At 38.4% G+C, this 19,746-nt stretch overlaps 1 pseudogene; it reads left to right on the top strand.

The window, feature by feature from the left end:
- Positions 1-15,498, top strand: part of LOC101550814 (ubiquitin-like modifier-activating enzyme 1) — a 31,780-nt pseudogene extending 16,282 nt beyond the window's left edge.
- Positions 15,499-19,746: the final 4,248 nt, after the last annotated feature.

The following is a 19,746-nucleotide window of genomic DNA, read 5'->3' as shown; positions in this document are numbered from 1 at the left end:
CAAAAAAGGGGGGCAGAGGGCAGCAGCACTCTATCTCTCTTTTGCTGCCTGGGATTGGTAATCTGGAGCCACTTCTCCCACCCAGGGAGGCTTATGGCGATGATGATTTAGGTGAAGAAAGGAAGGAAGGCAAGGCTGGTTGGTCTCAGTTGCAGTTTATTCCATTCCCATCTCCATTTTCCTCCTGCTTCTTCCTCCCCCATGCTATTTCAATCTCCTTCTCACTCTGGGTCTGGACCTGGAACTGGCTTCTTCAGATCTGGCACTGAAACTCCCAGCCCACTCTTACAGCCTAGTTAAATTCCCAAGCATGGGGGTTGGGGCTTACATGTAGGTGTGGTCACAATCTATAGGGGTAAAGTTCTTTCCCTCAGGGGATGCCGCTTCTCAGACAGATTCTCTTTCAGCAGGACACCCACCCAAGAGCAAGAGCGGTATCCCATGGGTATGTTTCTCTTCTTCTTTTCCAACAAACATAGAAGCATTCATAATATTAATCATTTTGTATGGACACAGGAAGAGATGAATAAAGCTCATACAATTTTTCTCCTGGGGCATCTTGATCTCAGACAATGGAGCTCAGGCAAGATTAGCCTTTCCTATCCCTAGCAGGGTCCTAGTCTCATCATTGCCTTTGGATCATGACAGCTTTTGTCCTTGACCAAGCTCTTAACTATAGTTAGGAATCATGGAGCTTTGACATGACCCATATCAGTGCCAGCGTAGCTCATAGCTTGCCCTGGGTCCTTTCAGACTCTCATCAGGACCCTGCTTTTGGGGTGCGAATGATGTAGGCAGGTAGATAGGGAAAAGGCCCTTGACAATGAAATTTGGATTATCAAAGTCTCTGGGAAGGAGAATCCTAAGACTGACCTACCCTGTGGATACAGAAAACAGACCTGATAAGACCTTCAGCAGACCCTGAGGAGGTTGGACCCCTCCCCATGAAGTTCCTTGAATTTCCTCGACCTCTCCCTTAATCTGATTAAAATGTGATCCAGCCTGAAGAAAAGCCAGACTCCATGGTAACCTCCTTAGCAACAGACTTTTACCTGGGAAGAAACCCCATGTGGGGGCAGGTTAAAGAAACCCTACAAAAGACACCTTGAACAAAGGAAGCGCATACACATATGATGCCTGAGTCCATATGCTACTTGTGCCCATGTGGCCGAGCACATGTGTCGCCCGAGCACGTGTGTCGCCCCCACATATCCCCTATTTCATGCTTTTATACTTTTGTATCTAAAGCTTGGTAATGTGTAGGGGCTTCCTCCACCCTTGGAGAAGCCCGCGTTCTCTCCTGAGTGCATTATTCTTACTATTCTCTTTCCCACTAATCCCTTCCTCCTTCCCTCAGAAACCTCTAAATAAAATCTATTTACTTCACTGCTTATGTACTCCTGAAATTCTTTAGCGTCTATTTCTGCAATGGTGTAAAAGACATCAGACATTAAAGATTTCACCAAAGTCAGTTTCTGCCTCAGCATCTCTCCAGCATATATTCTGTCTCATACTATGGGTATAAGATGCACAGAGTCACTTGTCTGCGCAACTGGCTGTCTTCCCTGGGGCCCTTTGGAGGGAATGGTCTCCGGCTTCTCTTGCTGCCCTGAGCAGAGCTCCTGGAGGCCGAAGACCTCAAGAACCTAGCCAAAGTCATGCTCAAGGCCCCTCTCCACATGTTCCAACAAGCTTCACACATGAAAGTACCAGCAGCGGAACCCAGGTGTATGTAATCCCATCAATGGCCAACATCCAGAGACTTAAAAGCAAGCTCCCAGAAGTGTGAGGCCACAAAGTAGATTATAAGATAAAAGTAAGATATCTTATAACCTACTTCTTCCTCTGGGAGAAACTGGCAAGCTACTGAGAGTTTCCTGCCCACATAGAAAGAGCCTCGCAAGCTTCCCATGGTGTGTTCATATGCCAAAGTCAGTAACAAGCTGGGTCTCATGCCCTGGTCCTGAAATAGCCTCCAATGCAGCATCTTGGGAAGGCCGAGTAGAGAGAGGCTTCTAAAATCTCAGGGATAGGATGAATATAGAAATTACTGAAACCGCTCGAGAAATTCGACGATCAACGGGATGATGATGATGATGATGATGATGATGATGATGATGATGATGATGATGATGATGATGATAGTATGGGTTAGGGAAATCTAGCAATGCCAGAATCTACGAAAGTGTTGTTCATGCACTTTTTTTTAGATCTAAATTGTAAATGTTACCTCCTTTTAGCCTTTAGGATCTGACTCAAACCTGAAGACACATTTGAGCCTGTTTCTCTCCAGATATCCTGCTTGCCACTGTCCTAGCGACTGTATGGGAAGGCCTGACCCAGAACTGACTGCTAACTGCCTCTCTTCCCCCCAGGATGTTCAAAATTACCCCAGGGCTAGGAGAAGTGATTTTTGTTCTCTGTGGATGAATACACAAGGAGATTTGGTCTAAAGTTGATTCACTGGAACATGTTTGGTGTGTCTGTATCCTGTTCCAGATATGTGACTGAAGCTGTCTTTTTTCTATTTATTACAGAAAATGCCAAGAAAAAATGAAGATGGTAGAGATGATGGTATTTATTCCTGCCATCTGTACGTATGGCCACACAGGGAAGTTGGGACAGTGAGTATAGGGTGTGTCAGCCGAACTGTGAGGTGTCTCATTAAATATGGCAGGTATGTGCTGGGACATGTGGCAATGAAGCAACTCCAGACATCCACTGTGCTGATGTCAGGTCTTCAGGGCTTTGCTTGTGGAAATTGACAAAAATGTTATCCTTGCTGGGATCAAAGCATCACCCTACATGACCAGGGCGCTCCTCAGTGGATGGATCTTTCCTCCCCGGTATCTCTTTTTTATTTTTGATTTTTTTATCTCTTCTTCATCCTCGTTCATAGTTCAGAAGGCTTCACTGGACTCTGAATTCATTTTATTATTATTTTTTCTGCATCTCCCTTGTAGTTCCTTTTGCAGGAAGAGGACATTGGTAAAAATGTGTTGAGGTCTCACAGCCCCGCCTTGCTGAGCTCAACAGTTATGTTCCTGTTAGCATTTATTTTTATTTATTGATTGATTTATTATGCTTTTTGGGTCACACCTGGCGGTGCACAAGAGTTACTCCTGGCTCTGCACTCAGGAATCACCCCTGGCGGTAGTCAGGGGACCATATGGGATGCTGGGAATCAAACTCAGTTTGGTAGCATGCAAGGCAAATGCCCTACCCGCTGTGCTCTCGCTCCAGCCTCCTCCTCTTAGCATTTATACAGGGGCCCTGAATGGGAACTTCCTTAGAAGTTTCCAGGTAACTTGTAACATCAATCTGTTGCCAGCCTTGTAACTTCTATTATTATTTCTGGGTATTGTAATATTCAGTGCATCTCAGTACTCTGTGAAAGTGATCAGATGTATAGTACAGTACAGCATTGTACTGTACTAGAAGAGTAAAAGATAAACTAAAAGCAAATCGCACTGCTATATACTTAGATCTTCTAATTGAATACTGAATAGCAGATAAATCTTTCCTGACTTAATTTTTCTCCGTCTATAGAACAGGAGTACTAGCATTATTAAGTATTTCTATTTCTGTAGATTAACAGCTGTATTGGAATAGTATTAATAGTATTAATGTTAATGGACTGTATAGAGGAGCAGTGGGTATCACATGGTTCTTTCTCTTTTCCCAGAAGCCAGGGAAATCTTGATATCGAAATAACCTACCATAGCAAACTCTAAATCATGGCTCTGCATGTGGATATTCTTTAATTTAAATTATATTTAATATCAATTGTATATTATGTATAAAATTCATTTTTTTTGCTTTAAGTTATCTTGCATTGGTGGGGGAGGTGAAATAAAGACAGACTTTTATAATCCTTTATTTTCCCAGACTAATGCTACATCATTTGAAAGTAGTAGTTTTTCTCATTGAAATCAGTTAGGTAGTATTTTTCTTCTTTATGTTACTTTTCATAGAGTGCAGATTCTAGTATCTACTATTGCCTCTGCTGTTGTATCATTCTGGCTTGAATCTGATATCCCACACACTCAGAACTATGTTTCTCTCTCCCCATTGTCAATATCTCTGAATGAAGTTCTCTTTACGAGTGGTTGTCTTTACCAACAATCCCTTGGAGGACAAGCTGCAGGTGGGTGAATTTTGTCATAGCCAAGGAACCAAGCTTGTTGTGGCAGACACAAGAGGCCTTTTTGAGTGAGTACCTTAAAATAACTTTCCCCCAACTCCTGTAGAGTTCAGAGAGAACCTACACCCTCACTAGTACTGTATAACTGTCATCCCATTGTTCATCGATTTGTTCGAGTGGGCACCAGTAACGACTCCATTTGTCCCAGCCCAGAGATTTTAATGGTCTCTCCTTACTCATACTTCCCAACGATTGGAAGGTCTTTAAGTGTCATGGGAATGAGACCTGTTATTGTTACTGCATTTGGCATGTTGAATACTCCACGGAGAGCTTGGCAGGCTCTTCTGTGTGGGCAGGATACTCTCGGTAGCTTGCCAGGCTCTCCGAGAGGGAAGAACCCACAGCCTCAAATTCCCTATTCCAGCCATAGTTAAAAAAGTCTCTGGTTGTGCATGTTTAGTCATTTTTTGATTTTTTTGCTTTGGGGTCATACCCAATGATGCTCAGGGGCCACTCTGGCTCTGCATTCAGAAATTACTCCTGGTGGTGCTTGGGTGCCATATGGGCTGCTGAGGATTGAACCTAGGTAGGCTATGTACTAGGCAGATACCCTACCCACTGTACAACTGTTCCAGCCCCTCCTTTTTATATTTTATATGAGGAACACCTAATTTATGCCAGTTATACATTGATAGCTTAATAAGTTTCACAATTAATGGGTCTGCCTGAGGAATATATGTGCTAATGGGTCTCAGACACCAATTCTATGTATCTGTCTTTTTCCTATGTATCCCTCACTAGGCAAGTTTTCTGTAATTTTGGAGAGGAAATGATTCTCACAGATGTCAGTGGGGAACAGTCTCTCTCTGCAATGGTTTCAAAGGTTACCAAGGTGAAGAGATGACTTGAGTCATATAAGTAATAAGCACTCTCTACCTACTAATGATAATCTGATATTGCATTCATGACTTAATTTTCTTTCTAATGAAGGACAACCCTGGCATTGTTACCTGTTTAGATGATACCTGGAATGAATTTGACAGTGGTGACTTTATCTCCCTCACAGAAGTCCATGGCATGAGTGAAATTAATGACACTTATCCAGTAGAAATCAAAGTAGTAAGTAAGGGCTAGATGGGATAATCTAGGATTATATGGTTAATTTGAAAATTTAAAAATGGTTACCTGGAGCATTGGAGGATTCTTACCTGTGGTTTAAACTACCTATAGAGAGACCAAGCATTTTAGATGATCCAGCAGTATGCTGTAGTACATACAAAAGCTAAGTAGATTTCTCTCATAGATTTGATAAGCAAAATTTATCCAGTGGCTCTGAATTCAGGGGTCAATTGAAATAAAAGTGCAATGTGTAGTGCTATTCTTTGATTCTGTTTTGTAATATTTTGGCTGTATCTTATATTTCAAGTTTTTTATTTATAGACTTTTATCTAGACTTTTATAAGTCTAAAATTTATGTAGGTATAATACTTCACATGTATTTTATTGTACATGTGAGAAACCTTAAAAACATTTCTATTTTTTGACTATCTCTAATATTGCCTTATATTTGGTGCAGCATACATTTCTCAAGATAATATTGTTTTGTTTTACTGATAATCTCTTTTTAATAATTACCCTTTGTTTTTGGTTTGGTGGCTTCCCGATTACTTGAGGTCAGTTCCTATGGAAACCCAGTCAATAGAGCTAGATACATCATTTGTACATAGGGCTTGGTTATGCAGGATATCGGTATAACCTCTATATGGTACTTTGGTGCCAAACTGCTGTAGTACCTTGGGGACCATGTGGTACCAGTATCCGAACCAGGGTTCTAAGTATATGCACTACCCCTTTGCCATCTCTTCAAATTTGTTTAGTAGTTATCTTTAATTGAATAGATTTTTAAATAGGGAAGTTTGTTTTATCTATGTAAAACAATGTTGTTACAGTACTACTCTGTTGTTGGTAAATCTTCAGGCCTTGGTTTAAAAAACATTTTTAGTATATAGAATTCCAGACATATTTTGGCTTGTTGTTTATATACTTACATTCTTTACTTACTGTGAGAAGTCTTTGGTCATTCTGAAATTTTCCTCTTATATGAAAGAATTATTTAATCTATTTTCAGTCAGAAGCAATATATTATGGATTGTTACTCATTTTTCCTTTGGGATTAGAAAATTTCCTTTGGAATTAGTAAATTTTCTCTGTGTGCATGTGACTTTTTTCAGATAAAAAATATCATGTGCATAATTTCGTTAAAGTATTTCTCATCCCGTGAGGCCAGAGTAATAGTACAGTGAGTAGGGCATATGCCTTGGATGTGGCTCACTCAGCTTCTACTCCTACTATCACATTTGGATGTGGCTTACTCAGCTTCTATTTCTACTATCCCTTATGATCCCTCTAGTGCTGCTCAGATTAAGTCCTGAATACAGAACCCACAGTAACCCCTGATTATCACTGGCTGTGTCCCTAAGTCACCAAAATGTTTTTGATCCCCACCCCAGTTTCTTTAATTTTAACATCACAGTGTTAAGCTACTTGATTTTTACATTCTTGTTTATATTGTTCCTTTATTTTTTTTTCATTACTGAATCACAATATATAGTTTCTTTTACTTGGATAAATTTGTGTACATTTTTGCTCACTGTTCATTTGGTGATCTGATCTAATATAGAAAATAGTGATAGTTTATAAAAATATATTTCACATGCCAAAGAGGCACATGAGAAAAAGAACCTGTGACAGATTAAAGCCAAAATTTAATAGTATGGTTAAGGGTTCTGATGCTTTATTGGTGCTCAGAGCGACTCTGAGCTCAGGAATCACTACTGATAGTTTCTGGTAGACACCATTTGGTGTTGTGCATTGAATGCAGGCCTGCTATTTATTTTTTCTATTTCTTTCATAGTTTTGAACTTGATTCTAAAAACGTAGCTCAGCTGTCATTAGATTCACTGAGAAATACTTGGATATTTAGCCTAGGTGTTATTTGACTGAGAGTGAGGTACGTTTCCCATACCTTGAGCAGTTTTTTTCCCACATGGGCTAATGTAAACCACTCCTAATTAGATGACTGAGGAACTAAGAAAAATGTGTTACCAACCCTTATTTTTGATGGCTTATGTTCTGAATTTAGCTAGTTTTCTTGAGTTCATGTCTGGTTCTTTGCTAAAAATGTTTAAAGAAAAACTGGTTTCACTTTTGCGTAAAATAGAAAAATATATCTGACTGAAGTGTCAGGTACATTGTCAATAGCATTGCTCGTTTGAAATAAAATTGTAATTGCATCCCAAACTGTCATGTTCTTTAGTCTGAGTGACGCTATGGGATCCAGGAGAGACCTGCCCTTGCATACTAAAATAAATAACAAGGCCCTTCAGAGAAATAACTTCCTAGATTTTAATTTGAATCATAAATCATGAGAAAATACCTGTCACAGGAATCATAAACTTGAGTAGGGGGTGAGATGGTTAGAATTTTTAAGTATTTTTCGTTGATTTCTAGAATTTGAGCTTAATAATTGTTTTTGGGTATACCAGTCCTATTAATCTCAGTCATGCTTTGAAGGGTGTCATACCTTGTACCTTGCACAACTTGGAGGAGAGCAGATACAGATCTGTGACATTGACTTTGATTCTCATACCTGAAGGATGGATTTCTTGTAACTGAAATGTTCCCTGATATTTGGAAAGCATCTTCCCTAGATCTAGGATAGACAGGACAATTAATAGAACTTGAAGAAAAAACTATGAATTGTGTGATTTTCTAATCTTTATTCTGGGGGCATGGTTGATTGAACTTATGTACTGGGATTTATGCATGCAAGGGATTTATGCATGTACCTCTATTCTTTTCTTTCCTAGGACCCTACTCCTTCATATATGTGATACATCCGGTTCCTCTGCCTCGATCAATGGTGGCATTATCAGTCAGGTTAAAGTGCCTAAGACAATGACCTTTGTAAGTTCATGTGCTATAGAATTTTAGGTGTCTCATAATTTTTTTTGAGGTGGGTGGGTTGGGTGCTTGGAGCCTAGCAGTGTTTGGGACTATATGTGGTGACAGGGATTAAATCAGGATTAGCACATTGGCAGAGAAACACTTGAATCACTGATTTATCTCCAACATCTTTTTCACTTCTCTAGTCCTGATATCTTGCTACCTGAAGAAGTCTTTGCTGACATCACTGGCAGAGCCAGACTTTTTGATAACAGATTTTGCCAAAGAGTGTCTTCATACTCATCTGCATATTGGTTTTCAGGCTCTGCACCAGTTATTTGCTCAGCATGGCAGATCTCCTAGGTCCCCCAATGAGCCATATTTATAGGCAATATAAAGAAGGCCCTACTATTGCTTGGTTCTGTTTCCTCCTCTTGTTTGCCTAATAGCTATCTGATAAGTCTTTTTTGCTGTTTTTCTTTTTTCCTGTTCATAAAGATGCTACAGAGTTAGTCATCTTAGCATAGGCTACCCATGCCCAAGCTCTGCCATCAGTGAAACAGGAGAACTTGTATGAAAATCTCATCTGGAAGCTGGCAAATGTGGCTGTTGGGGATCTGGAATCCCTAAATGCCTTTATTGGGAGACTAGCTGCCCAGGAGATTATGAAAGTCAGTGTGGGTGGGGAACTATAGGGACCTGTATGGGCCAGGTTTCATACTGAAAGGGACCATCCTTATAATACTGTAACTATCAGTTTTCACATATTATTTCCATGTTCTTTCTCAGGCCTGCTCTGGGAAGTTTATGCCTATAATGCAGTGGCTATATTTTGATGCCCTCAAATGTCTCCCTGAAGACAAAGAAACTCTCACAGAGAACAAGTGCTCCTGGTCTGCAACTGGGGTCATAAATGTATGTATTCTTGCTTGTTGATTCCTATTGACATTTTATTGCCGTTTTCTTCTGTGACTTAGTGCAAGAACGGTTATGATGGACAACTTGCTGTATTTGGAACAGTTCTTCAAAAGAAACTGGGAATTCAGAAATACTTCCTGATTAGTATTTCTGTTGGGCAACACTGTTCTTTTACCTAGGTGCTTACCAGATTTTCTGGAATTTCATATCTCATCAAATAATAGGGTTTTGTTCCTAGTCTCAGTTCGTTATGTTTTTCATTTTCTGAATATTGAGGGAAACATGATATTTCTCTTAGTTCCCTCTTTTATACCTCCTTCTATAGATGAATTTTCATATTTATGCCCTGCGTGTGGAACTTGGTTTTCTAGTTTTTAAATTTACTCCCTTGCTGTCCCAGGAAAATTGAGAATTAATGGGTAGCTTTGTTACCTTCAAACACCCTGAGTAGCCTCATTTCTATATCCAGGTGGATGCAGGATCCATTGACTGTGAGCTGCTCAAGAACTTTGCCATGATTGGGTTAGGTTGTGGAGAAAGATTGGGAAATCACCATTCTAATGCTATCCAGACATGAAAAGTCTAATATGAATAGTCAGTTTCTGTTTCGACCCTGGGATATTATGGTGAGTGGATCAGCATGTGCTTACTCTTCTGAAATCTCATGTTAGACCTTTTCTTTTCTTTGTAAGAACCCCTATGTCTGATATTAGTAGAGAGTATAGGGTTTACAGCTCTTGCTTTGTGTGCAGCAAAGTCAAGTTTGACCCCGGTACCAAATGATTCCCTAATCATAACTTAAAATTGTATATCTCAAGGTCCCCAGGCACTAGCCTGTGAGGGTCTTTGAGACTCCTAAGTCATTAAGCATGTTGTCTGGTAAGCAATGGCCATATGGATCCATATAGCATCTCAACTCTGGGCCCTTGTAGTGTACATTTCACCTGGTTGACTGAAAATTTTCAGGCTTGAATTGAGATTTCTTGAGCGAGCACTACTAGCGGTACACCTTCAAAACCAGTAAAAACACATTTTTCATCTTCACTTTTGGCAAATGACTAAGCCACTGTGATTTTATAGATACATTTTTGAGTTATCTATAAATATGTGTTTAGTGAATGTGTGCTAAGTGGCTCTTTCCCTACCCAGAAACTGAAGTCTAACACAGCTGCCATAGCTGTACAGCAAATAAATCCACACATTCGAGTAAAGAGCCATCAGAACCGCGTGGGCCCTGACGCTGAGCATATCTATGATGATGATTTCTTCCAAAACCTGGATGGTGTGGCCAATGCCCTTGACAATGTGGATGCCCATGAGTGTGAAGGCAGAAGAAGACGGAACATTGACATGTGTATTTGGAGGGAATATTTTTCCTTTCCTATACTAATGTTAACTCCTGCTTTCCTGCAGGAATGTACATAGACTGCTGTTGTGTGTATTACAGGAAACCACTGCTGGAGTCAGGTACACTGGGGACTGAGGGCAATGTGCAAGTTATTATCCCTTTTCTGACAGAGTCACACAACTCCAGTCAAGATCATCCTGGGAAGTGTATTCTTATGTGCACACTGAAGAACTTCCCCCGTTCCATTGAGCACAAACTGCAGGTAATTAGCATTTGGCAGAATCAGGAGAGGTGGAAGGAGTTAGGGTTACAGATAGATATGGATAAGTATAAACAAAACAAAATTTGTTACAAAGTGTGTATGTGTATGTGAATACATCAAATATGTATAAATTTATAAATTTAAAATGTAAAGTTTTATGTATATAAACATTTTGTTTTGGTTTTGTTCAGATGTTTCAGAGGGGGAGGGACTAGGGTCATTATTTACTTCTTATATCTAATTTAACACTCACACTTAAGCAACACCTAAAGTCCTATGACTTTAAAACAACTAAAAGTCTTCCCTTTAAATTAAGCACATGAAGGGATGGGTATTCGAGCATTGTATAACTGAGATTTAAACCTGAAAACTTTGTAACTTTGTAACTTTCCACAATAAAAAAAATAAATTAAGCACATGACAAGGTTGCCTTTTCTCACCACTTTGTTCAGTGCAGTACTGGGAGTACTTGCCACAGTAATTTGGAAAGGAAAATATATCTAGAACATCAAAGTATCAAATGTATTGTGAAAAATGTATAATTCAAGAGTATATATCTAAAAAGTGACTGAATTCCAAATGCAACAATCACTGTCCCTGTCACTTTGCTCATCTATTTGCTCGAACGGGCACCAGTAATGTCTTCATTTCAAGGAACAGTTGGGATGGGAGATGCATGCCGAAAGTAAATAATGGAACAAACATGATGAGCTCTCAGTGTCTGTATTTCAAGCCATAATTCCCAAAAGTAGAAAGAGTGTATGGACAATACAGTCTGCCGTAGAGACAGGGGGAGGTTGGGAAAGGGGAGGTCTATGAGGGAAATTGGTGATGGGGAATGTGCACTGATGGAGAGATGGGTGTTTAATCATTGTGAGATTTTAACTATCTCACAGTGATTCAATAAAATTTAAAAATAACATGAAAACTTGTAACTATCTCAGGGTGAATCAATAAAATTTAAAAAAAAGTCTCCATTGTAGGACTTGCAACAGTAGTATTATTCCTTTTTTTGCTTTTTGGGTCACACCAAGCAATGCACAGGGTTTACTCTTGCTCTGCACTCATGAATTACTCCTGGTAGTGCATGGGGGACCATATGGGATGCTGGGGATTGAACCCAGGTCGTCCACGTGCACGGCCAACAACCTACCTGCTCTACTACCTCTCTGGCCCAACAACAATAGTATTATTGAACAGAATCAAATGTGCTATTACTGAAACCATATTTTTCTAACTGTAGTTCAGAAAATGTTTAATAGCTTTGTTGTCAAGGTAATTCCATATACCTACATATTTTTATAAATTTATATTTAGTTTTAAGTATTCATTTTGAATATTTTCAATGCATGAGTGCTTAATTCATTACTAAGATCTTTCTACAGTTGATTTAATTTTATTTCCTTTCCCTTTACTTACATATTTATCCCACTGTTGAACTGAGTATCAATTCCAACCCTAATTTGTCCTCTAACCCAAATTACCTTGTATTATAATGTTCCCTTTTAAAAAATTTGTACTCCTTCCCTTTGTTATTGCTAGACTAATTGTTAAACAAACATAGCACTGGTGCTTATTAGTTACTTCACATTTCATAGCGGTGATTGCATATGTGGTTGTGGTACTTAAAACAGGTTGGTTGCAGTGCTTTCGTAATACTTATATTGCTTATTGGATTAAAGCTTATATTTGAGCACTTCCTCTTTCAATTTCTTCATCCTTCTTATGTGTATATACATTTTATATAGTTACATAAAATAATTATGTAATATAATTATATCACTGTATCACTGTCATCCCATGCTCATCAATTTGCTCGTGCGGGCAGCAGTAATGTCTCCCTTGTGAAACTTGTTGTTACTGCTTTTGGCATCTTGAAAAAGCCCAGTAGTGTGCCAGGCTCTCAAGAGACAATGAGGAATCAAACCTGGGTCAGTCGTATGCAATTCAATCACCTTACCCTCTGTGCTCTATATAATATATATTTACATAATATAATTGCGTGACTGATTCCGATGTAAAATAATTAGCATATGCAAAGTATCTGTGGATCATTTCTACAGTGATGGGAAATTCTGGAGGGAGTGAAAAGTGATTTAGTGTATATAAAATTCTCTAATAGATTGTTGTTTTGGCAGTCTAGTAAGATTACAAAGAAGATATGTATAAAACACTTCTAATATTTATAAGCTACTGAACTTACATTAACACTTTCAATGCTACTCTTCTATTTTTGTTGGGCATAGGGTTCAAATGGTGGTCACCACTTACTGAACTGATGATGTTCAGCTCTGGAGACAGTTTTGACTGCAGCCGTGACCCTAGGACTCAGGTATTCTCCGACCCTGCAGTTCCAGATCCATGAGGGACATTCTAGGGGAATCTAAAAAACATCCAGAATAGCACTCTGTAATCCGTCTGAGGCCATATATCTCTCAGAGCCAAATCTGATCAGATGCATATAAGACATATTCCCTAGCCTTCATCTCCAGTTCCCAACTCATCTATTAAATAGTATATACTTCAGACATTTTGTTAAAACATTTATCACTCAATTTTCTCTTAGCAGTCTTCCAAATAAGGTGTTCAATTATTCATGGAACTTTTAGAGAACGCTGTTTCAGCATATACTCTAGAAATAGGATGCAGATGTAGAACTATCACCTTATTAGGCTTGATGTCACAAAATTTGCAGAAACAAAGGCTGTTGTTACTGACATTTCTTTGAACATAATGCAAAAATAGATACTTTTTTCTACTCTAGTTCCAAAACTGCACAGGAACCAAAAAAAACCACATTTCTTCTGTTTAATTTTATACATGAATTTTTTCTACCTGCAGCAATTTATAGTATATTATACATCATAAAATAAGTTTTTTCCTATATTTATAATGTTCAATCACCTTCGAGATCAAGGGCATTCGAATTTTAAGTTAATGTAGTAGCAATTTGGGAGATGAAAAGAACTATGTTTCATAGTTCTTCCTTTGTTCTCCCACAGAACCCATGTGTTTTCTTATTCAAGCTTTCTTATTCACGCTGATGCCTTCAGAAATATGCTTTTATTCTCCCATTAATCTCATACAATCTTTTTTTTCCACCTACAGTTAGCTTGAGATGAGTTTGAAGGCCGTTTTAAGCAGCCAGCAAAGAATGTCAACCAGTATCTCACGTGAGTATTCCTTGGTTCAAAAATTCTCATAATTTATCTGTTGCTTGCCAGTTCTTCTACCCTGATGCCACACCATGTCCACTTTTTAAGGAATCTGTGAATGATTCAGCTTCACACTATTTATGGGAAGGAAAGACTAGGCTCTCAGTATTAAGCCTACTCCTAGAGTCATAGTGTAATTTTCATCTCTTTACCTTTATGGTTCTTGATAGAGACTCCAAGTTTATGGAACAGACACTGAGGCTGGGGGCCAGCCAACAATTAGAGGTCGTGGAAGCCTTGCAGCACTGCCCGTTACTTCAGAGGCCACAAAACTGGGGTTGACTGTGTGACCTGGGCCTTCTACCACTGGCACAACAGGTACTCTCATACCATCCAGCAGTTACCGCACAACTTTCCTCATGATTAGGTATTAGTAAAGGATCCACTTGATGTAATGGGAAAGGACTTTTCCAAGAGTTACTGAATATTTTGGTTGTATCTGAGACTTAGCAAAATTTTGTGATGGCATAAAATGATTGATCCAGTGTCCTTAGTCTGTTTGATATTTTTTTTCAATCAGGTATCTATTTTTATGTTAACACTTTATATAAAAACACATGAGAAAAATAGCAGATGATATCATGAATGATATCATAGAGGTCTACAGAACAAACAAAGCCTAATTACCCGGTACCAAATGATGACAAACATTTGGCCTTTAATGACAAAAACTGAGATTACCAAACAGGATGGAGAGGAAGTGATTCTGGACATTGTTCGTTGATCTTGAACACCAGGGTGGTTGTGAACTTTTTGTGAGTATATATGTATTGAGACCACAAGTATTTTAATTAAATACAAAATTAAAAGAAATAAGATAATAATTTTAGAAGGAAAATAGAAATTGCGCTTTAACTTTCACTTCCATTTGACTTTGGAGATAATCCTTTTCTTTCCCTAACTCAGATCCCCAAATTATGAAGTTTAAATATCAGACAATTTTCTGAGGATTCTACCTGTAATTTCAATTACTATTTTGATATGGGGATCAAACCCAGGGCTTCAGAATCATATATACATAAACATATACATATATACACACGCACATATATATGCATATATATGGCAGGTACTCTGTCACTGAGGTTTATTACTGTCCTAATGATGAATATGAAGTTACTAGTATGACTTGTAGTCTACAGGATTTAGTTACGTATTTCTCAGTTTTGTAGTAAGTGTGTGGCTAGATAAAATGAGTTAAAATTCCTTTACTGAGTTGAGTAAGAATTGGCACATGGCATCTTACCAGAAAGATCTTTTTCTCCCCAAATATCTCTGTTCTATTAGATTAGAAGCTTGGGAACCCCATTTTTGTCTGAGCCAAAGTACTGCCCACACCCTCTCATGTTGATGTCAACAATGTAAGTAACCGTTGAGGTCTTTTAAGGAAAGTGGGTTGATGAGAAAGTAGTGGTGCTTTTCACAGGACTGTTGAGCTTACTCTATCTGCCTTACCTTCCAGCCTCTACATCTGAATTACGTTATGGCTGCTGCCAATCGTTTTGCCCAGACTTATGGACTTTTGGTGTTTCAGGATAGAGGTGCTGTAGCGACACTTCTAAAGTCTCTGCATATCCCTGAGTTCAGTCCCACATCTGGCATCAAGATTTATGTTTCAGACCAGGAACTACAAAGCATTCATGTTTCTGTTGGTGAGAATGCTTAGAGGGTTTGCCTGTAGCCACTCCCTCAGCTATTCTTTGGCTTTTCTATCCTCCCCACTGACTATGTTTTGCTGATGGCTGTGTTTTAAGATCCCAGATCTGAAATTTATACACACTCTAGGCGACACTTGATAATAATATATTCTCTCACATTTCTTTCAGTTCTGACTCTCAAGGTGACTAGTAATCTACTTTATGGTGCTTGCCTTATTTTATTCTTTTCTATGTTTTGTTTCAGGTCAATTTATATAGGGTAGAAAATACTAGAATATATTGTACTCTGTATTGACATTTATCTTGATTCTTTTTGCCACATAATCCCCTCTAATGAGTGTTGGTATACAACATCCCATAATCTCAGGCCTAGCTAGGCCTGGATGTAAACGGTTTATATTTTGATTACTGTAACTTTAAATGGCAGTTACTGTTTCTGTTGGTTGATTTGCATACATATTTGCCTATGTGGCTGAATATGATTGGTTTGTATGTTAATTTTATAAATAAAAGGAGGTTGAACAGGCTGCTCTCTTGGGCAGGCCATAACAAAAAACCTCCGGAGGCAGTCCTGTGATCCTCCCCAAAAGATATATTTATTCTCCGAGTAAAGTGCCTCTGACTCTCTGGTAAAATCGCAACATTGTTGCAACATATGGCGCCCAACGTCGGGGCTCGAAGATAAAGGCTCAGTGTGGAAGAAATAGAGAAAGGGGAGAGATAAAGGGAATTAAGAAAGAGAGAAAGAAAGGAAGGAAAGAAAAAAAAGGGAATATAGAAATAGGATAGAAAGGAAGGAAAGAAGAAAAAGATAAAGAGAATAAAGAGATACAAAAGAAGAAATATAGAGAGATTGAAAGGAAGGAAAGAAGAAAAAGAGAAAGGGAATAAAGACATAAAAGAAGAAATATAGAGAGAAAGGAAGGAAGGAAAGAGAAAAAGGGAATAAAGAAATAGAGATAGAAAGAAAGGAAATAAGAAAAAGATAAAGGGAATAAAGAGATATAAAAGAAGAAATATAGAGAGATAGAAAGGAAGGAAAGAAGACAAAGATAAAGGGAATAAAGAGATATAAAAGAAGAAATATAGAGAGAAAGAAAGGAAGGAAAGAAGAAAAAGGGAATAAAGAAATAGAGATAGAAAGGAAGGAAAGAAAGAAGAAAAAGATAAAGGGAATAAAGAGATATAAAAGAAGAATATAGAGAGAAATAAAGGAAGGAAAGAAGAAAAAGGGAATAAAGAAATAGAGATAGAAAGGAAGGAAAGAAGGAAAAGAGAAAGGGCATAAAGAAATATAGAGAGAAAGAAGAAGAAACATAGATAAGGAAGAAGTAAAAGAGAAAGGAAGGGAGAAAGAAGAAATATAAAAAATATAGATAAGGAAGGAAGAAGAAAAAAGAGAAGGGGAGAGATAAGAAATATAGATAAGGAAGGAAGAAGAAAAGGAGAAAGGGAGAAAGAAGAAATATAGAGAAGGGAAAAGAAGATAAAGAAAGAGGGAGAAAAAAGATAAAGAAAGAAAGGGAAAAGAAGAAAAAGGAGAAAGGGAGAAAATAAATAAAGAATAAATAAAGGAAGAAAAAGAAAAAGGGACAATGGGCAATTCTGTAACTTCTCTGCAGGATGCCTATGTTGACACTTTGAACTCTCTAACAGAAGCAGCTGGTCTGCCCTTAAAGAAACAGATAATAAGATGCCTCCTTGAGAGGATAAAAAAGTATTGTCATTGGTTTAAGCCAAAAAATATAGAACAATTCAATCTGGATTTAGAGGCAAACAAAATAGGGAGAGAACTGTGTTATGCACAGAAAAATGGAGATTTGATCCCAGCAAAGGAATGGAGGGCGTACAATACCATTACTGGCGCCCTGAATTTTTCACAGTTTGACTTTGAGTATGAAGAACCTTCTTTCTCTTCTCATACTATTCTCTATACTGATTCATCAACTCTTTCGTCTTCTCATACGACTCTTTCCACTAATTCATCAAATTCTAAGGCAATTTACAGGGAAACTACTGTGTTAGAGGAGAAAAGTGGGGAAGAATCTTGATATCTGTCTTATCTGGTGAATCATATCAAATTGATGATTCACCTGCCCAATCTGAGTCTGACAGCGTCAAGTCAGACACAGAAAATTCGGTTTTAAAAGAGGATGTAAACTCCCAAGAGTTCAGAAAAGTTAATGAAAAATTAGATAAATTAATTAGACAAATGAAGTACCTTGAGATACCCCAACCTTCTGAAAGAAGGATAATGCCTACTGTACAGGGTATCACTGATCCTGACTCATTGGCAGTTCCTTCCCCTCAATTATATAAGAATAGGGAAGAGAAATATCTGTGTGGCCATTTTAATTTTACTCCTGAGTTGCATTCTCTGATGCAAAAATGTGCAGCTCCTTTATATAAAACAAAGTTGAGTCAACAGCCTGCTCAGTTTATGACTTTTCCAGTTGTTTGTAATCCTGATATATGAAGAAAAAGACAGGCAGGGGAATCTGAGCCTGTTCCTTTTAAGTTTCTTTCCTCGCTTAAGCAAGCTGTGACCACCTATGGTGTTACTTCTAACTATGTGCTAGTAAACCAGAAAAGAAAGGTTGATTTTGGAAGAACTAATGAAGAAATATTTTGGACAAAAAAGATTACTGATGATAAGCCTACTTTGGTTATGACCTTTGAGGATGGAACAAATCCGGAGGGTATGTTAGATTCAGGTGCTGATATTACCTTTGGGGATGGAACAAAACTGAAGAGTATGTTAGATTCAGGTGGTGATGTTACTGTTGTCGTCTCCCTTCATTGGCCTAAAGTTTGGCAAAAGCATTGTGTGAACGTTACTTTTTCTGGTATGGTCACTGATGTTCAACAGAGTGTACAAGCTCTTCGTTGTAGTGATCCTGATGGAGACACGGCAGTCATCCAGCCATATATTGCTCCAATAGCTATCACCCCATGGGGACGAGATTTGTTGCAACATATGGCCCGTAAACTTGGTGTGAAATATATTAAAGAAAAAGAGGTGTCTCAGCAATCACCTTTTTTAATTTGGGCCGCTGCTCGAAGAGCAGCTCTCCCAATAGTTTGGAAAAAATTTCAACCTGTTTGGGTTGAGCAGTGGCCCTTAACAAAAGAAAAACTTAAGGCTTTAAATGAATTAGTTACAGAACAGTTTGACTTGGGACATATTGTTTTCAGTTCTAGTCCCTGCAATTCACCAGTATTTGTTATCAAGAAAAAGACTGGTAAATGGTGAATGTTAAGTGATCTAAGAAAAGTTAATGACTACGTGGAACCAATGGGCCCTTTGCAAATGGGCCTACCTAATTTAGCCATTATTCCAAAGCAATGGAATATTATTATAATTGATCTAAAGGATTGTTTTTATACCATTCCTTTGAGAGAAGAGGATAGAGAAAAAATTGCCTTTACTGTGCCTTCCTTAAATAGTGAAACTCCTGCTAAAAGATATCACTGGACTCTTTTGCCTCAAGGGATGATGAATAGTCCCACGATGTGTCAGTATTTTGTTAATCAACCACTGGATATAATTAGGGCACAGTACCCTGATGTGAAAATTATTCACTACGTGGATGATATTCTTATCACTTCTCCGCCGCATATAAATTTGCAAAAGGTTTATGAGGCTGTAACTTCTGAACTAGAGTTATAGGGTTTAAAAATTGCACAGGACAAAATTCAACTTCAGGTTCCTTGGGAAATTTTGGGACAAATAATATGGGAGAGTAGAATTACACCTCAAAAGGTCCAAATTCGGGGAGATAAATTAAGAACTTTAAATGATTTTCAAAAACTATTAGGAAATATAAATTGGCTACGGCCTTCTTTGGGTATTCCAACCTATGCCCTACAAAATTTGTTTCAAACGTTGGAAGGTGATCCCTCTTTATTTTTTTTTATTTTTTAAAAATTTATTTATATTTAATTAGAGAATCACCGTGAGGGTACAGTTACAGATTTATACACTTTTGTGCTTATACTTCCCTCATACAAAGTTCGGGAATCCATCCCTTCACCAGTGCCCATTCTCCACTACCCGTAAACCCAGCGTCCCTCCCACCCTCCCCAATCCCATCTCCCCCCCACCCCACCCTGCCACTGTGGCAGGGCATTCCCTTCTGTTCTCTCTCTCTAATTAGCTGTTGTGGTTTGCAATAAAGGTGTTGAGTGGCCGGCCGCTGTGCTCAGTCTCTAGCCCTCATTCAGCCCGCAACTCCCTTCCCCCACATGGCCTTCGA

Source organism: Sorex araneus, chromosome 9, assembly GCF_027595985.1.
Source record: "Sorex araneus isolate mSorAra2 chromosome 9, mSorAra2.pri, whole genome shotgun sequence".
Lineage (NCBI taxonomy): Eukaryota > Metazoa > Chordata > Mammalia > Eulipotyphla > Soricidae > Sorex > Sorex araneus.
Note: the sequence above shows the minus strand (reverse complement) of the source record. Positions and strands in the feature narration are given on the sequence as shown.